We start from the raw sequence: 20,781 nt of genomic DNA on the forward strand, positions 1-20,781 counted from the left end.
CATCTCCTTCCACTCGATACATTTAATTCTTTGTGTTCAGCGAAACCGGTGAGATTGACAACCTCAATGTAAGTTGGGGCAAAGTATTTTGGTTGTGTTGTGTGCGGGTTCCACATTGTTGCTGACGCTGGTAGTGCGCCCTGCCACTAGTTAGCTAGAAACACCTTCAGAAGTCAGGCGTTTCTCCTACTGGTCGATTAAACCTTGGTTTCTTACTGAGGGAAAACTTGTTGTTGTGCTCATCATACCTTCCTCTTGGGGTTCCCCAACATTGTGAAGTCTGCGTTACGACGAGCACCATCACTGTTGCGCGTACAGGAAAACATACGAAGGGAGGTAGCTAGAGGCCACGAAGAATTGAACGAATCGGTCAATTCCCAAGTCCTCAATCGAGCTCGCCTCCAAACCCTCTCGTTCGGCCGGCGGCAGCTTCGATTCCACGATTCCCCCAGTCCACAACCTCGCCTAACCCGGCGGCAGCTCATGGAGGAGGAGGATGGAGTCCCACCAGGTCCGGGAGATGGAACAACTGATGTAGGCAACGACAACGGCGGGCATGGTAGGCATCAGCGGAGACCTACCGGCTGCATCTGCCGGCCGAAAGCACCAGCGAGGCGAGCTTGGCGCTTCTGGCTCATTGGCCTCCACTTCCACGAGAGCTAGGCAGACATGTCATCCACTGTTCCACCATGTGGCTCAAATTTTTTTAGTCTATCCAGAGAGTTGGTATTATTAATTTTTGAATTTCACGGTACGTCCATGCCATGTATTAGTGATTAATCATTGATAAAATTATACAAATTTAAGGAATTTGGGAGCTTTTTGGTTGATAGAAGAAGCTTGCCACAATTACCACCACAACCAAATGTGGCAAATGAGGATGAAGGGGAGCATGCGGTAGAGAATGTGTTTAATCTGGATGAAATAGTGTGTGATCCTGCTCTTAGGAAGCAAATCAACGAATACCGTCCAAATGTACAAGAAGTAAAAAGAGCATATCTTTTGAAGGGTCCAACCCAACCTATCGTGAACTTCTCTAAGAAAATGGTGATGGGAAGTAGACCTATAGGCTTTTCAAAAGCACGGTATGATAAGTATGATTGGATAGAATATAGCGAGTCTCAAGACAGGGCTTATTGTTTCTATTGCTTTCTTTTTAAGCCACTTGGAAGTGCACACCGGTTTGGTAATGATATCTTCACCAAAACCGGCTTTTGTGATTGGAAGCATGGTTATAAAGCTTTGCACATCCATATTGGTGGCACAAATAGTGACCACACCAATGCTAGGTTGCATTGTGATGATTTTCGCAATCAAAGACAAAGTGTGTCTAGTAACCTTGCTCGTGCAACCAAGGAATCCAAAGAACTATATGAAATCTGTTTGACTTCTTCCTTTCATTGTCCAAGATTTCTCATTGGTCAAGGCTTGGAATTTCGTGGACATAATGAATCTCTCAGTTCATTGAACAAGGGAAACTTCAAGGAGATGGTAAATTGGTATAAAGAAAAGGATGAAGAAGTGAAGCATGCTTATCAGCATGGTGGAAATTCCAAGATGATCTCTCCCAAAATTCAAAAGGATCTCACCAAGTGTTCACTACAAGAAAATTTCTTATCTACAATGTCAAATTTTCGTCAACTAATGGGTGTTTTTCGTCGCCTATGAGCCTAAGCCGACGATATGGGTTATGTGGTGCATATCGCGTCACCTAAGGATTTACCATGAATTTTTCGGTGCATCACGTTTGGTTGCCATCTGACCACGAAAAATTGGATCGTTGCAGAAGCGTTTTCGGGAGGTCGTTGACTGCTGACGTCATGCAAACTGACACGTGGCAGACACCATTAACTGTCGGGTAACGCCGTTAACCGACTGAAAACCCGTGGTAGATGGTAGGCCCACACAAGGTCTTCCACGCCTTAAGTAGGCCAGCCCATTTACTTTGCGGGCCGGGCTAGTTGACTTGGTTTGACCGGTCAACTATATAACTGGGCTGGTCCATTAGGTACGAGGGTCGGGCCTAATTTCTAAGTTTGTCTGGACAAAGCCTAAATGGGCTAGCCCATTCAGCTCACAGTCCGGCCCATTCAGCTCACGGGCCGGTCCATCAGAGTTGGTTTGACCTGTCAATCATCTAGATGGGCCGGCCCACTAAGCATGGGGGCCGGGCCGAATGTCTTCGTTTGACCGGTCGACAAGATACCTGGGCCGACACGCTTAGGTGGTGGGCCGAGCCAAATTTCTTTGTTTGACCGGTCAATAGGAAAATTGGGACGACCCACTTAGGTGGTGGGCTGGGCCAAATTTATTTGTTTGACCAGTCAACTGAAAATTTCTAACGAGCCATTTAGTTAATGGGTCGGCGTAGTCTAATCTTTTGTCTAGTCAACACATTGACTGGGCCGGCCCGTTTAGTAGATGGGCCGGCCCATAACTATTTGTATGTCCAGTGAGTTTATTGGACGGCCCATTAAAAGTTTGTTGGTAAGCCCACTACATAAAATCTATAGGCCCACTAAGGCCCAATAACCTTGTTGGGCCGAGATCCATGAGGCCCATTGTGATTTACTGCGCCATCCATCCGCGGTTTGCTACGTGAACATGCCAGCCTGTAAGGCGCTTTAGGATTTTGAGTGCAGACCCATATGTGATTTACTTAATTGGGCCAAAGCCGGGCTGGAAATTTGTCATTTAGTTTGGCCCAACAATGGCCCATTGTATTCTGAGCGTAATTACGCAACACATGATTTCAGCCTGATAGCCTCACTTACCACAAGCACCAACTAATTACAGTTAGGAAATAATGCGCCAATGACTCATATAAACTAACTAAATATTACATCAGCTCCAAGGCCTTGAAAAATATTAAAAGTAGCAATACAATGAAGGGATTCAACTTCGCAATGAAGGGATTCGGCAATCTTTTATGTTGTTCGTGCACCACCTATGTTTGAAAGAAAGACATTACAAGTTAAGACAACAACAATTACAAAGAAAACACACTAGAATGTTGTTTACCAAAGAATTTGGAACTCACCATTTCCTCATTATAACAAGATAATTGTAATGCGCATAGATAGCCTACCGGTATGAGGCTAATATAGACTACCAATAAGCAAACGAAGAGTGCATTCCGCATATCAACAGCCAGGACATTTTAAGGTGCACAGATGGCAAATAAGAAGCTGTGAGCTTCCTTTTAATGTGTATGATCTATACTCCAACATAAAAAAATGTGACGTTCTAACATTAAGCAACTGAGATAGTGCAAGATCAACAAGAAATTGAATTATTTTGTGGCTTATATAACCGAGCACATCACAATAAAACAACAGACTTACAGTACGTCTCTGTCATGTCCCATGCATCTCACCTTGTTGGTACACTCGTTGAAGATGTCCAATGTTGCCCTTATTTCTAAAGGGAGTCATTTCTTACTCTACTTCAAGACACGACTAGTCATAAACACATGAAGAATTGCAATTGGATTGGTTCCAACCTCACCGTATGCTTAAGTTGACCTAAAAAATGGAAAATCAACATGTGGAGAGTAATTATAGAAAGATATTTAGTCCTAATTAAATGCAAAGTAGGCCTCAGAGAGGAGGTAAAATGGGACAAATGTTTTTTACTAGGCCTAACCCACCAGGACAGAAGGGGTATGGGTATGTTTGGTTTGTGCCATACCCAGCCCTACCAAATGTTAGCAAGAATTGTCTTGGCAATTTTTTGGATAAGAAATCCTCCACCCACACTTGACCAATTATTTGGCAAGAATCCGTGAGAGATATGGTGGGACACCCATTGGCAACCAAAATTTTGGCATTAAACCAAACATAGACCAAAATGCAATAGGCAACCAAATATGTAGCAAGGCTAGCGTTGGCAACAAACCAAACATACCCTACATTCCTATAGCAATACAAAAAAGTATACGTACTTGGACCAGAGCAGCAGTTACTAGTGTAGCTTACGACAAACCACATATATACAATAATGGTATCATTTCCAGTGCAGCAAAAGCAGACTAACATGTTCAGTTACTTCCAAGACATGAACTACTCCACAATAGCAGGAATTTACTTGTGTAACAAAAATAAACAAGATAAAAGTTATAATTACAACAACTATAGAGCAGGGAATGCAAACCAACATGCTCAATTTCTTAAATTGGCCATGAACTAAATAATAGTAGCATTTTAGTGTGATAGCTAGTAATAAACACAATAGGAATTATAGTCTAAACTTTGTTGTGCAGGGAATGTTAATTAACGTGTTCAGGGACTTAAAATTCGTAACAAGCAACACATAGAGGGGAGTGAATGAACTAATAGTAGGCAATTAATTTAGTAGCTCACGACGAACAAGGTACAAATAATAATGATATCACTTGTACATGGAATGCATAGTAACATGTTCGGTAAGTTCAAAATTGGCATGAACTACGTAACAGGAGATTGTTATTTTTGTAACAAACAATGAGCCAAATAGAAGTTACGATGGTAAAAGTTATAGAGCAAGGAAAGCGAACCAACATGTACAATTACTTAAAATTGTCCATAAACTAAATAATAGCAGTAGTTAAGAATGAACCAAATAGGAATGATAATGGCATCACTCTTGAACTTGTAGATAAGGGAATGCAGGTCAATATATTTTGGGATATAAAAGTCATAATGAGCAACACATAAAGAATAGTTAATGATTCAGCTTAGGTTGGACCAGATACAGAATATAGTAGAATCACTTGTGAACTTGTAGAAGAGGGAATGCAAACCAATATGTTCAGCATTCTATGTGCGAGTAACATGCAAAGTAAGAGAAACCAGTTAATGTTGCAGCTTTAGAAGAATCTGATAGCACACAAAGTTATTATCATAGTAGTATGACAATTTTAAATTTGTACTACAGGCCGGATTGCAGAACGTAGCATGCATGCACTAATATGAGGCAGCGATTACTTCATTAGCTTACGACAAACCAGGTAGAAATAATAATGGTATCACTTATAGTGCAGGGAATGCAAACCAACTTGTTCAGTGAATTCAAAATTTTGATGAAGTAGATAATAGCATGCAGTTATGTCGTAACTAGCAACAAACCAGATCAAAATAATAATGGCATCACTTGTGAACTTGTAGAGCAGAAATGCAAATCAATATGTGCAATGACTTAAAATTTGGTATGAACTAGATAATAGTTGGTTGTTACTTTCGTACCTAAGAATGAATCAGATGGAAATAATGGCATCACTTGTGAACCTGTAGAGCACAGAATGTAAACAAATGTGTTCATAGACTTGGTATGTACAGCAAAAAAAACTATCATGTCCAGTGTCAATGTACTACAAAGAAGGATAATATACGTTGTGACTTGGAAAGTAGCACGAATACAGATGTATAGTTCGCTCCAACAAGCTTGAACCTGCTATACTACTAACAGAACAAAACGGGGAGAGATATATAGTTACCTAAGTGGGTGTGGCATCTAAGCGTCGTAGTTTTGGATGCCGGTCACATTCAGATCGCCGAGGTTGCTGATATTGCGTTTATTGTCCGCGTCGGGGGAGCAGGTCTAGGCGGTGCTTGACAACCTAGGTGCGGTGGACGTGAGCGTCGGACATGCAGATCCTATGCCATGAACGGCGAGGATGGTTAAGCGCATCAGGTGCGGTGGATGAGGGACTCAGTGAACTAGTTCTCGTGCGGTGGAAGCCGGTGAAGCGTTTCCGGTGCGGTGGCCGTAGCTTTGGGCGGTAGCGAAGCCGATCTGGACTGGTCGATGACGGCTTAGGCGCGGCGTATGAGAGCGTTGATGTAGCGGATACATTGCAGTGCACGGTGGCGTTGGTGAAGCTGCTCGCTTGCTGTAGACGAGGCACTGGGTGAAGAAGATCTGATGTGGTGGCCAACGGTGAAGGGGCTCCGGTATAGTGAACGAGACCGCAGCTGCAACAGTTAGAATACAGTGGTGGATGAAGAGTATTTGGTTTCAAGGTGTGGCGGCTTGCTAGGGGATGTGCGGCGGGCATGTTTCGGCTCGGTGGTCCTCTCCTCCCGGGGGTGAGGGAGAGCAGCTTGGCATTTTGTTTTTGAGGATTTTAGGGATGGAGGATGGAGGAAGTGGATATGGACAAGGGAAGGAAGGAAAGGGTCGGTTTAGCACCATACCGGAAAAAATATTTTCCATTGTTTGAATTTTGAAAGTTGGAGCGCGAGGTTTTGGCGCTCAGCTCAAATTATGTACCTTCTTCACAACTGTAGTTTTGTGTATTCTCTCTCTTAATGAATGCATGCTCATGATCCCGTTTCCCCCACTGTCCAAAATAATCACATTTCGGAGTATCAAAAAAATGCTCAAATAAATAATACATGTAAATGCACAATTAGTACTTGTGATGTACCAGTTTTTTTTGGAAATATGTATTCACATGGACAGGACACACAAAAAATTTGGAACATGCCATTGAGATTATGTACGTACTAGCTTGTGCTACTCATCAGAAATTTGTCTTTTTCTCTAAGTTGCATACTTTTGGATTTAAGTTTGAGACTTGCTACGCATATGTCTGCAAACATCCTCAAAATGCTAAATTTAACTTATAATTTTCTGATTGTGTTTACTATTTTTTTCAGGAGTACTCCTATGTCCAGAATATTCTGTTACAGTGTCAAAAATATGTGGCTGCGCCCAAGCACTGCTATGTCAGCACGATACATTGTACTTCAAGGTCTCGAGTATAAGTATGAGAACATGAAATAGCATTACCTCCATTCTGATTTAATCTAGTACAACCCAGTTTCATCGTTTGTTCTGATTTATTTTTAGTTCATATTTGATTCCCAAGGTATTAATAATTAACTAAAAGTAGATTTGAAATTTTTAAAATTATGAAAAGTTTCATGATTTATTATATCAACTTGAAGATCTTAGAGCGATAGAGTTTGTATTGAAGTCTGCAAAAAAAAAGATAAATTCGTTGTGAACAAGTGCAACGTTTCGAACCATATATCCGAGATATGACACATTTCGTGTACATGGAGGCATGCTAACATATGAGACCCAAAGAAAAAAATCAAGTAGCCAGAAATCAGGTGTCAAAAATATCCAAGAAAGAAAAAGTTCATAGCTCAGAGAGGATGGCATATGGACCCATTTTGTAGCATCGGTCTCGATGTTTTGAAGATGGCACGGGGTCCAAAGAAAAAGGCAAGTAGTCCAAAATTAGGGGGCCAAAAATAATCCAAGAAAGGAAATGTTTATCATTCAGAGAGGATGACATATGGGACCCATTTGGCCACAACATCCTCGATGTTTGAAAGGCGACAGGGGATCCAAAGAAAAAATCCAAGTAGCCAGATATCAGGGGCCAAAAATAATCCAATAATGGAAACGTTTATTGTACATTAAGGCTGACATATGGGACCCATTTGCAGCAGCATACTCAACGTTAACAAGACGGCAGGGGATCCAAAGAAAAAGTCAATTTGTTAGAAATCACGAGTAAAAAAAATCCAAGAAAGGAAACATTTATCGTTCAGAGAGGATGACATGTGGGACCCATTTTGCAGCAGCGTCCTCAACGTTTTAAAGGCTGCAGGGGATCGAAAGAAGAAAAAAAAAGGCAATGATTGGAACAAAAAACATGGAGATTCTACATTCTTTTGAATTCTTGGGTTGCAATTTTTCAAACTTATCATGCCGAATATGAAAATCTTTGATCGCTACATACCTATCGTGAACAAGTGAAGATAAACCTGTTGTGAACAAGTGCAGCGTTTTGAACCAAATATATCTGAAGATGCTGTATTAAAGAAGATGTTTAGCAGAAACTTTCAGCACATTGTTGTTGCAGGCAAGTAGTCCTAATATAACGGATACATTTTTTTCGAAGATATCACAAGTATTTTGTACAAGGAGGCTGACATCGGGGACCCATCATCCAACAACGTTGCTCAACATTTATAGGTAAGTCAAACAAAAGGGATTGAGAAAAAAGGCAAGCAGCATCCTGCAATATCATGGGTAGAAAATTCAAGATATCTCAAGTTTCTTGTACAGAGAGACCGACATCAGGGACCCACTAGCTAGCATCGCCCCTCAACGTTTAAGGTAATATCAAACGGAAGGGATAAAAAAAGGCAATTATCCCGCAATATCACAGGTAAAAAATAATCGAGATGTCACACCTTTCTTGTAGTATACTGAGGCTGACATGTGAGACCCATAAGTTTAAAAGGTAAATTCAAATGGACGGGACCGAAAAAAGACAATTATCTGCAATATCTTGGATTAAAAAATAGGGATTTCTATTTTCGTGCCCTCGGGTCGTTAGTTGTACTCAGTTTTCCCCAGCCCCTTAGTTTTTCCTCAGTTTTCCCCAAGCCTATGTCTGAAACCCGCAGAAGGAGCTCAGACGAAAGGAATCCGTTTATTTGGACGTTCTGTGCTGACGTGTTGCGCTGCGTCGTCTGTGGGGCCGCGTTGTGTGGGGCCGCGTCGTGTGGGGCCGCGTCGCGTGGGGCTGGTAGAAAGGGACCGCGTGAGACAGGATGAGAAGCGTTTGGTTGCACGTGAGCAGGAGCTGGGTTTTGTCTCTCTCGGCCCAAATTGGCATTTTTAAGAGCACCTTTTCCCCTCTTTCTCTCTCTGTCTTTTTCACCAAATTAGTATCAAATCTAGAGAAGCTTCTATTTCTGTCTTTCTTCAATATGGCAGCAAATCTAGTAGCAAATCTTGTAGCAAATCTCTGGGGTTATTTATGCCTTTTGGCCCTCATTTTTTGCCCAATATGGCAGCAAATCTAGTAGCAAATCTAGAAGCTAGTATATGATAAATTCACAACAACATAATCACAAAACTAAGTATAATACATAAACTGCATACAGCAGCCAAAAGCAGGCAATAACGTTGTTAATGTTCACGACAAACTAAGCTGAAAAATATACAAGACGCACGCAATGTATGGACAACAAGAAGATTAGGATGAATGAATTTGTTCTTCATTCCTCCCCATATATTTCTTCCTCCCTCCATTCGTGCATTTCCCCAAGGAAATATTCATTGAACTCCTTCCGTCTGCAGTGTGAGGCCAATACATTCTCCAAACGGTATGGCCTGTGTTCATTTCTCATACCGTAGAGTCCTATTCTATCCACACGTAGTGGCCACTCATCCCAGGCCTTTGTATCATGAGAGTACTCTCTGATATAACCCAAATCCGTGTAGTAGATGCTGCCAGGTCGAAGTATCGGGTACACTGCGGTGTCGACGGAGATACACCGGATATAATTCACGAAGAAGGCATTACTGCCAATGTTACCGACCGGATGGAGAGAGCGGCTCGAGTGTCCACACGGTACACCAATGGTTTCCCCGCCAAAGCCTCGCCGACCAACAACACAAGCAGCGAGATCACCATCCGACTTCACAAGGTAGAACTTCGACGTCCAAGTTCTGGAAATAAAATTAGTGTCTCCATCTTGACAGTGCTCGCGCGCTGCTGCAACTGTACATTGGTGCACACTATTCTTCCGATCTCAAAATTGTCCGCAGCTACTGCATACAGTTCACCATTGAACGGGGTAATGCAACGCAGACAATGGTTCTTGATCGAAAATCTTCCTTCTCCCCAATCTTCATTTATATCTTTAGTTGGAGTGCTCTCATCGACCCAACCAATTTCCGGCGGGTAATGTGCGGCAACGAAGACCATAGTCGGGGATTTGATAACAGCGACTGATTTCAGAAAAACAGATGGCATCTGCGCCTCAAACATAGTGTTCGATTTCTTTGTGAGTGGGTTCGAGCAGCCGTATCTTGTGCGGCGGGTTCTTCCGGGCAAGCACGATGACACCACGGCAAAAGCCGACGAAGTAGTATCTAAAATATATTGATGAAGATAACATTCAGCACTAAGATGTGTTTAAGATTGAAAATAAAAAGGTAGATATGGAGGAATTTGAACCTTGTATGAACGTCCGATAGATCTATGGTGACGTAGCGTGATGTGCCGAGTTGGAGGAAGGTGAACTCAGCGATGCGTGGAAGGGCGTGGTGTAGCATGATCCATTCGTCCGGGTGCACGTCGGGCTCGAGCAAACCCGAGCGCCAATTTCTACGGACTTGCCTCATAGCAGAGTAGGTGTCGGCGTACTCCTCGTTCGCCGATAAGCATTGGCCGATCTTGTGAAGTGGTCCATCAGCCGAGAGAGAGGCCCGAGTTCACGGAGGCGCCGCGCTTGGATGCGCCGCCCTCGGAGGCGACGCGCTCGGCGGCGACGCGCTCGGCGGCGACGGGCGCGGAGGCGACGGGCGCGGAGGCGACGGGCTCGGAGGCGACAGGCTCGGAGGCGACGGCCGCCGGCGCATTCTTCTTCTCCATCGCCGGCAGGGTAGCGTGCGTACGGCGGTTGGGGTTTTTTCGATTTGGAGAAGTTGATGGGACGTGAGAGGGATGGTTTCGTGCATGAGCGAGAATGAGACGACTGTGTGCAGAGGGAGGGAGGGAGGGGCTTACGCGTCCTAAATGCGACCCGCGTCCACTATTTGCACGTCTGCACCGCGACACGCGTCAACAATGGCACGTCTTCCACTTCGCACCGCAACACGCGTCCTCGGGTCTAACCACGGAAATTTAGATATACTCGGGTATACCCCCGAGTCATGTACTAGCATTTTTGCGTGCTCGAGTTTTCTCCTTGAGTGCTAATACTGGCTAGTGTAATATACTCAGTTTTACCCTCAAGTGGTTGGTCAACGAGAGAGTCAACAAATGGGATTAACTAGTTAAATTAGTTATTTAATGTGCAAAAAATTCCGAAAAAGAGTGGCACTTACTCATGGAGTCTTTACCACAAATTGCCACTTCACAAATCATAGATAAATCATAGATAAATCAAGTTTCACCACAAATTGCCACTTCTCAAATCACCTAGTAGCTATGAAGGTGCATGGTTTTCCATAATAAGCCCTACCCAAAACAGCTTTCCCCAAAACATACTTTGTCTGAATGAGGCCATAATTTTCACACTCATGTAGATTTGTATTGCAAATAGTTTGAGGTAGGCCAAGATGGGTTTCATTGTACAAAACACGCATTTTCCATTTTTTAAATCTCATATTTGAATCCCTTAGTCAGTTTACTACTCACTTGCCCTTGGTTTCTTGATACTACTCAGTTTTGCCCTCTCCCTTCACAAACTCTCACGGACGCCCAACATTGCCCCGATTGGTCTAGCCCATGTCACGCGGATCGTGCCCGCCGACCGTTGATCGTATGATCTAACGGGCGAGGATAACCCATATCTCTCTCTCCGGTCGGGGCCACCACCCTCTCTCTCTCTCTGTCGTCGGTTAGCTTCACGCAAAGTTTGGTTTTATGCATTATTTTTCACGAGCTAAATTATAAACTCTTTTTAGGCATTACTTTTCACGCAAAAAATGATAAACCATCACCGATTTGTTGTAGCCATTACTTTTCACGCAAAAATGATACACCATCACCCATTTCTTGTAGCCATTACTTTTCACGCAAAAAACGATAAACCATCACCGATTTGTTGTAGCCATTACTTTTCACGCACAAAAATGATACACCATCACCCATTTCTTGTACCCATTACTTTTCACGCAAAAAACGATAAATCATCACCGATTTTGTTGTAGCCATTACTTTTCACGCAAAAAATGATACACCATCACCCATTTCTTGTAGCCATTACTTTTCACGCAAAAAACGATAAACCATCACCGATTTTGTTGTAGCCATTACTTTGCACGCAAAAAATGATATACCATCACCCATTTCTTGTAGCCATTACTTTTCACGCAAAAAATTATAAACCATCAACGATTTGTTGTAGCCATTACGGTAAATGATAAACTATCACGAATTACCATTTCTTTTAGGCATTACTTTTCACGGTAAAATGATAAACTATATCACGAAGTTCCATTTCCGTCAAGATAGTCCGCATTACTTTTTTGTTGAGATATATACCCCCACAACAGTCGTCTCCTCCTTAATTTATTGTGTAAACCCCCACAACGGTCATCTCTCCCTTATAAACACCCACACGGCCATCCCTTGTGTCAATAGGTTCTGCCTCTCTCTTCTTCGTTCACATACACTTGATCATCCATTGCCATGGCTTCCACGTCTCGGACGCGGACCGGAAGGGGAAGGGGAAGGGGATCATCATCATTGCCACCACCACCGTCAACACTGCCATTGATCATAGAGGAGTTCTTCATCGTCGTCTATGAAGACCCTTTGGTCAAGAAGGTACGTACGCGTTCCCACATATATGATGCATGTGATTAATTATGGGCATGTTCTAAAAAAACCTTTAATTTCAAACGATCGGCGCTCGATCTCTTTGCGGGAACTCCCAAAAAGTTTGCGGACTATCTTGACGGCCGAGGAGCCAGCTAAGGTGTATCCGCGAGCAGGCGACCTGTGGTCCTCGTCTCTGGACCGTGGAGGTCCTATTTGACGGACAAGGCCGGATGTACCTCGACAAGGGCTGGGAGAAATTCGCCATCGCGCACGGTGTGGATTTCAGCTGCCACGTACACTTCAAATATGAAGGCGATGATGTGCTCACAGTGAAGGTGTTCGACGGAACAATGTGCGGGAGGTACTACTACTCGGACGACGAAGATGCGACGATGAAAGCGACGACGACTTGAAGCCATGCATCCATCCCCTTTAGACAAGGGGATTATGACCAAGAATATATATGTAGCTTCATATGCATCGATTTAGAGATCTAGCTATTTTCTATATATTATGTAAAAAATAATATCGCATTTCCACTATTATTCGAGCACCACATCCTCCAAACGATGCCGATGCCGATGCCAATATCGGCATGGTCAGAACGGCTATGCTCGCCGCCACTTGCTAGGTCAACGTCGGGATGCACAATGTTTAGCATAAGAGTCACTTTAGATTAAGCTGCGAAAATAGTCACCTGCCACAGCGGTCATTGGCTAGCGGAGGCCCCACGAGAGCGGCAATATATAATTTTCTATAAATAAATAGACGACCCACTGGTCATTGGCTGCGGCAGCCCCATAGAGCGGCCCCATTTGTCATTGGCAGCACCGCGTATACAATCAGGAAATAAAATGGCCCACGCGTCAGCGGTACATGGATGGCTAAGAGCGGACCCATTTGTCATTGGCAGCACCGCGTATACAATCAGGAAATAAAACGGCCCACGCGTCAGCGGTAGATGGATGGCTACCCGTCGGCACGAGACGGTCGAGAGGAACCGGCACTGACGGTAACGGTAAGGCCTCGACTCGACGGCAACCCGCGTCTTCGAGGGGTTTCAAACTAGAGGGAGGGGAAAGCTGAGGAAAAACTAACGAGCTGGGGAAAACTGAGTACAACTAACGAAGCAGGGGCACGAAAATAGAAATCCCTAAAAAATAATTGAAACATCACACGTTTCTTGTACATAAAGGCTGACATCGAGGACCCATCATCCAGAAGTGGAAAAAAATCCAAGAAAGGAAACAATTATCGTTTAGAGAGGATGACATGTGGGACCCATTTTCCAGCAGTGTCCTCAATGTTAACCTTAAGATAGTGGATCAAAAGAAAAAAACCAAGTAGCCAAAAATCATGGTGAAAAAAATCCAAGAAATGAAAGGTTTATCGATCAGAGATGATGACATGTGGGATCCATGAGCCAGGAGCATCCTTAACGTTTCAAAGGAGGCATGAGATCCAAAGAAAAAGGCAAGTAGCCAAAAATTAGGGGTCAAAAATAAATCCAAGAAAGGAAATATTTATTGTTCAGATAGGCCGACATGTGGGACAGATTTGGCAACATCATCCTCAACGTTAACAAAGGTGGCAGGGGATCGAGAGAAAAAAAAGCAAAGTAACCAGAAATTAGTGGTCAAAAATAAGTCTGAGAACGGAAACGTTTATTGAACAAAGAGGCTAACATGTGGGGCCCATTTTGCAGCAGCGGCCTCAACATTTATCGTTCTGAGAGGATGACATATGGGTCCCATTTTGCAGGAGCGGTCTCAATGTTTCAAAGGCGGCAGGGGATCGACATAAAAAGGCAAATAGCATAAAATTAGGGGTAAAAAGTAAACCCAAGAAATGAAACTTTTATTCTTCATAGAGGCTGACATGTGGGACCGATCTGCCAGCAGCGTTCTCATCATTTCAAAAGCGTGGGGGATCAAAAAAGGCAAATAGCTAGAAATTAGGGTTCAAAACTAAAACCAACAAAGGAAACTTTTATTATTCATAGAGGCTGAGATGTGCGACCCATGAGCCAGGAGCATCCTCAACGTTTCAAATGCGGCAGGGAATCGAACGAAAAAAGAAAATAGCCAGAAATTAGGGGTCAAAAATAAATCCAACAAATGAAACTTTTATTGTACATAGAGGATGACATGTGGGACCCATGATCCAGCAGCGCCCTCTATGTTTCAAAGGCGGCAGGGGATCGAAAGAAAGAAAAAAGCAAATAGTCAGAAATTATGGGTCAAAAATAAATCCAACAAAGGACAAGTTTATTATTCATAGAGGCTGACATGTGGGACCATTGAGCCAGCAGCGTCCTCAACGTTTCAAAGGAGGCAGAGAATTGAAAGAAAAAGGCAAGTAGCCAGAAATTAGGGGTCAAAAATAAATCCAAGAAAGGAAACTTTTATTGTTCATAGAGGCTGATATGTGGGACCCATGAGCCAGCAGTGTCCTCGCCGTTTCAAAGGCGGCATGAGATCGAAAGAAAAAAAGCAAGTGGCCAAATATCAGGTGCCAAAAATAATCCAAGAAAGGAAACTTTTATTCTAAATAGAGGATGATATATGGGACCCATGAGCCAGCAGCGTCCTCAATGTTTCAAAAAAGGCATGAGATCGAAAGAAATAAGCAAGTGGCCAAATATCAGGTGCCAAAAATAATCCAAGAAAAAAACTTTTATTGTACACAGAGGATGACACATGGGTCCCATTTTGCAGGAGCGGTCTCAACGTTTCCAAGGCGGCTCGAGATCAAAAAAAAATAAGTAGCCAAAAATCAGGGGGTCAAAAAAATCCAAGAAAAGAAACATTTATCGTTCAGAAAGGATGACATGCGGGACAGATGAGCCAGCAGCATAAACGGCTCGATCGTAGAACGTGAACGAGTGGGCGCGATCGAAAAAAAAAACATCGCTAGAGACACTGCCATATGGGCCCTACAGCCCTGGGTGGTGCGGATTTGCGTTGACTTGGCCAGCGCACCCGAGAATTCATCATGCACCACGTCACGGCCATCATACGCAGAGTTTTCCATATTTCCGTGGTGCTAGATGGCCTCAAAAACAAGGAAAAATGTTTTGAGATGCTCCGGGAGAGAGCAAAAATCATCGAGGATGGAGCATCAACAACCATGGACCGACTTGAAATTCGTCGGCCATGGCAACTTTTCTTGTAGTGGTTGCGCACAAGAAGTCACCATGGTGATTATCGGAGAAATTGGTGATAAGAACTTCTCTGTTCTTATTGATGAATCACGTGATATATCCGTGAAAGAGCAAATGGCGGTAATATTTAGGTTCGTAGTGTTGTCTTGCAACTATTGTTCCATATTTGACCAATTGTTCAATATTTGACCTTCTTGTAATTGTTTTGTTCTAGGTATGTGAATAATGAAGGCAAAGTTGTGGAACGATTTCTTTCTCTATATCATGTCCGTGAGACTACATCGGAAGCACTAAAGGAGGCTCTTCTTCGCATTGTAGATCGTTACAAGCTATCTATCCAAAGGATTCGAGGACAAGGTTATGATGGGGTTTCCAATATGAGAGGTGAATTCAATGGCTTGCAAAAAAAGATCTTAGATGCAAACCCTTATGCCTTCTATGTTCATTGCTTTTCCCATCGTTTGCAATTGGTAGTTGTCTCAGTTGCTAGATGTTGTTCATCCATTCATAATTTCTTTGAGAGCATCTCCGGAATTGAGAACACATCAAGTTCATCTTGCAAAAGAAGAGATGTGCTTATGGAACAACATCACCAACATATTTTGGATATGCTTGAGAGGGGTGAGATATTAGTGGAAGGGGCTTGAATCAAGAAACAAGTCTCACAAGGTCCGGGGATACTAGATGGGGTTCACATTATACAACTTTCACCAAATGTGGGCGGGAACACTGTATATTCTCTGTGAGGTAAATGATGAGAGTCTTGGATTGACCCAAGCGGTGGGTTGGATCTAGAAAATGGAGGACTACAAATTTGTTTTCATTTTAAAGCTAATGATAAAGTTGCTTGCCATCACGGATGAGCTTTCACATGTTTTGGAAAACAAAGATCTTAATATTGTTCATGCAATGGAATTAGTTAGTGATGTGAAAGATCGATTGGCCTCTATGAGAGAAAGTGGTTGGGATGACTTGTTTCATGAGGTCCAAATTTTTTGCATGGAGAAGGGCATTCTGATTCCACATATGGATGAACAAATAACGGTCCGCAATCGTTCGAGGCTTGATGGAGTAACCTACACCAACCTTCATTTCTACAATGTTGAGATCTTTTATGTTGCCATTGACAAGATATGTGTTGAGATGGATCATTGCTTCTGTGAAGCTTCAACGAGGATATTAGAGTGCTTCTCATGCCTTATTCCAAAGAACTCTTTCTTAATGTTTAATGTGGACAAGCTTGCTCGCTTATCTTCAATCTATCATGCAGATTACTCTAATGGTGATCGTGCAACCATAAGAGGCCAACTTGATAGCTACATTCACAATGTGAGAATCCATTCCTCTTTTTCTACATGCATTAATCTTGAAAATTTGGCTACAAAGATGGTTGAAACAGGAAAACATTTGGTCTTCCCGTTGGTCTACAAGCTTATTGAGTTGGCCTTAATATCACGGGTGTCAACCACATCGGTTGAGAGGGATTATTCGGCAATGAAGATCATCAAGTCCAAATTGCGTAACAAGCTGAAGAATGAATGGTTCAATAACTTGATGATATATTACACTGAGAGGGAGATATTAAGCCAACTTGATAGCAGTGTTATTGCTCAATGATTTCAAGCCATGAAGAAGAGGAGGAAACATCTACCTCGAAGTCCTACTAGCGCTAATTAGCACATCGTGGTAATATCTTGGTATATTTCTTTGCCTCATGAATCAAGATGTTTGTATTTTGAAGGTATGTTCATATGATTTACTAATCCATCTTTCTCTTTTATCTTGTAGAGTCTATTTGTGGGTACATTTGAACATGTCAACTTTTGTCATTGACTCATGAAGTTTCATTAGTTTTTTGGGACTTCAAGCTAATTTCTGTCATATCTAATATTAGCGGCTTACCGCATATGAGCATCTGAGTATGTTGTGAACTTGCAAATATTTGAACGTTTTGTGAACTTTGAAATGTGATGTGAACGTTGTATATATCCGTGTTTCTTCATTAAAACTATTGTGCAAACGGGATTTGCACCCTCCAATTCTTATAGGGATTTCTATTTTCGTGCCCTCCGTTCCTTAGTTGTGCTCAGTTTTCCCCAGCTCCTTAGTTTTTCCTCAGTTTTCCCCAAGACCTTGGCTGAAACCATCACAGATGCTGTAACGACCGGTTGCCCGACGGTTGCTTCTGACTAGTGGGGCCACGTAGAGCCCGCAAAGACACGTCAGACCATCCATCTTTGTTTGACCGTAAGCATCGCTGTATCCCTGACCAAAACACGCACGAGTGGGGCTTCGGTATATCGAATGACAAGTGGGCCATGGCGCTGATACAAGGGGCAATACACGGGTAGGAATAGATTTTTAAACGGAGCTCTACAGTGATGGCACGGAGGAGGTGGCCTGCGGGGTGCCGAGATGAGATCGACGTCCACAAAGAACTGCATGAGGCGAGACCGGACGCATTAGATAGATATGAACTAGACGCGTTTAACCATGCAAAGAAGAGAAGAAATGGTCGACGACATCGACGACTACCTCAAAACTTTGATCGACCGTGTCCGAACACGAACGCGAGCAATGTAGAGAAAACTAGTGTCTCTCCTTTACGGCGTGTATAGATGGGTGCTAGAAGAGTGTGGTGGCGAAGGGAAAGACCTCGCGGTGGTCTGTGGCGTCCAGCATAGCAGGGAGGCGTGGCCGTGCCCACATCGGCGTGGATGCATGTTCGGCATTGGCATCAGCATGTACGTTCGGCATTGGCCTCGGCGGTATCTCTGGTGTGTCGGTGATCGAATGAGGGGACGGGATTGAAGGTGCATCCCGACGGTGACCTAGCAGTGGCGTCGAGCATAGCCGTTCTGACCATGCCGATATCGGTATCGGCAAAGTTTGGAGGCTGTGGTGCTCGAATCAAGGAGGGATTTGTTTCTTGTACGCCAAAAGTGATTTGAAACAAGTTTCGTGTTGAAGGTTAGGTAACGAAAGTTTGTAACTAAGCCCAAAATTATACTAGCGCCATGGTGAGGTTCTTTTTGATAGAGCTATACGGTTGGGCAAACTTTTTTGACACTTTTTAGATAGGGTTCCTTGTTGTTACACGTATGGCATCATGTATGGCAAATTTGGGATCATTTGGAGATGTTCGAAAAAATCACTTTGCTTAAACGCATGCCGTTTCGTCTCACTTGAAACCAGCTTTTCTAACAAGGTGATTTATTCTACCTCCTCTAAATGACCTCAAATTTCATACAGCTGATCTTCTATACATAGATAGATAGATTGTTTCGTTTTTATAATTTTCAAACTTTTTATTTCCCTTTATAATACCCAATTGATTTTCAGGTCAAAACCTCGAAAAACAGCATCATGTATGGCATCATTTTCGCCATAAATTTCAAATTTTGTGAAACTTTCCCTTTTAGATATTCCATGTTGTTATTCCCTTATAGATATGGCATAATGTATGCCAAATTTGGTTAGGTCTCACTGAAACCAGCTTTTGTAACAAGTTAGGCTACCGTGAATAGTAATGGCTACAAGAAATCGGTGATGGTCTATCATTTTTTGCGTGAAAAGTAATGGATAGAACAAATCGGTGATGGTTTATCATTTTTGCGTGAAAATTAATGGCTACAACAAATCGGTGATGGTTTATCATTTGGGATTTTCGTGAAAATTAATGGCTACAACAAATCGGTGACGGTTTATCATTTTTTGCGTGAAAATTTATGGCTACAACAAATCGGTGATGGTTTATCATTTTTTGCGTGAAAAGTAATGCCTAAAAGAGTTCATAATTTTTAGCGCGTGAAAACAAATACAGAAAATCGCCCTTTAGCATACTTAGAGAGTGGAAGGTAACCGCCGACAGAGAGAGAGAGAGGGGTTATCCTGCCCGTTAGATCATACGATCAACGGTCGGCGGGCACGATCCGCGTGACATGGGCTAGACCAATCAGGGCAATGTTGCACGTGTGAGAGAATTTGTGGAGGGAGAGGGCAAAACTGAGTAGTATCAAGAAACCAAGGGCACCTATGTAATAAACAGACTAAGGGATTCAAATATGAGATTTAAAAAATGGAAAATGCGTGTTTTGTACAATAAAACCCATCTTGACCTATCTCAAACTATTTGCAATACAAATATACAGGAGTGTGAGAATTGTGGCCTCATTTAGACAAAGTATGTTTTGGGGAAAGCTGTTTTGGGAAGGGCTTATTGTGGAAAACCATGCACCTTCATAGCTACTAGGTGATTTGAGAAGGCCTTTGAGAAGTGGCAATTTGTGGTAAACTTGATTTATCTATGACTTATCTATGTTTTGAGAACCGGCAATTTGTGGTAAAGACTCCATGAGTATGTGCCACTATTTTTCGGAATTTTTTGCACATTAAATGACTCATTTAACTAGTTAATCCCATTTGTTGACTGTCTGTTGACCAGCTACTTGAGGGTAAAACAGAGCATATTGCACTAGTCAGTATTAGCACTCAAGGGGAAAACTGAGCACACAAAAAATGCTAGTATAATGCTCGAGGTTATACCTGAGTATATCTAAATTTCCAGGGTTAGACTCGAGGACGCGTGTTGCGGTGCAGAAATGAAAGACGTGCAATTGTTGACGCGTAGACGCCGGTCGCGGTGCGGAAGTCGAAGACGTGCAATCGTGGACGCGTGGCGCATTGCGAAGTCCAAGACGTGCGGACGTGCAGCGGTGGACGCGTAGGACGCGTGCCGCATTAACCACCCCTTGCCTTTATAGACGCCTCCTCCCACTATCTCTGTCACTCTCACTCGCCTACGCAACGCCGCCTCTCTCACGTCCCATCATCTTCTCCAAAGCAAAAAAACCCTCTCCCTCTCCCTCTCCTCTGCCGGCGAGATGGACAAGGAGAATGCCAATCCCATCGTCCACGGCGCCGTCGGCTCCAAGCGCGACGCCTCCCTCTTCGACGCCGTCCCCTCAACGGACGTCGCCGTCGTCCCCTCAACGGACGTCGCCGCCGCCTCCGCCGGTGCATCGGAGGCTGCTGCCGCCGGTCGCGGTCAGATCCCGCCGGGATGGGACCCCTACGAGCCGGTGCCGTACGTCCCGCCCCGAACCGCTACGACACCTCCATAGAGGACCCATGGAACGAGGTAACTACGGTTTGCTTCCTTTTTTGTTCCCCATTCCTTTTTGAACCCTATTTGTGCTTGGTGTAGATGGATCCGTGGATGGATGAGTATTGGGCTAATATTTGCGCCGATTTTATTCCATTTTGCTTTGATCCCTCCTTGATTTCGTTTAAGATTTGGGGTTCGGCCGTTCGGTTAATTTATGCAACTAATAAT

At 43.3% G+C, this 20,781-nt stretch overlaps 1 pseudogene; it reads left to right on the plus strand.

Moving 5' to 3' along the window:
• The first annotated feature begins 669 nt into the window (after positions 1–669).
• On the plus strand, positions 670–17,063 carry LOC124696693 (annotated as a pseudogene).
• Positions 17,064–20,781: the final 3,718 nt, after the last annotated feature.

The sequence above is a fragment of the Lolium rigidum genome, chromosome 3, assembly GCF_022539505.1.
Source record: "Lolium rigidum isolate FL_2022 chromosome 3, APGP_CSIRO_Lrig_0.1, whole genome shotgun sequence".
NCBI classification, from domain to species: domain Eukaryota; kingdom Viridiplantae; phylum Streptophyta; class Magnoliopsida; order Poales; family Poaceae; genus Lolium; species Lolium rigidum.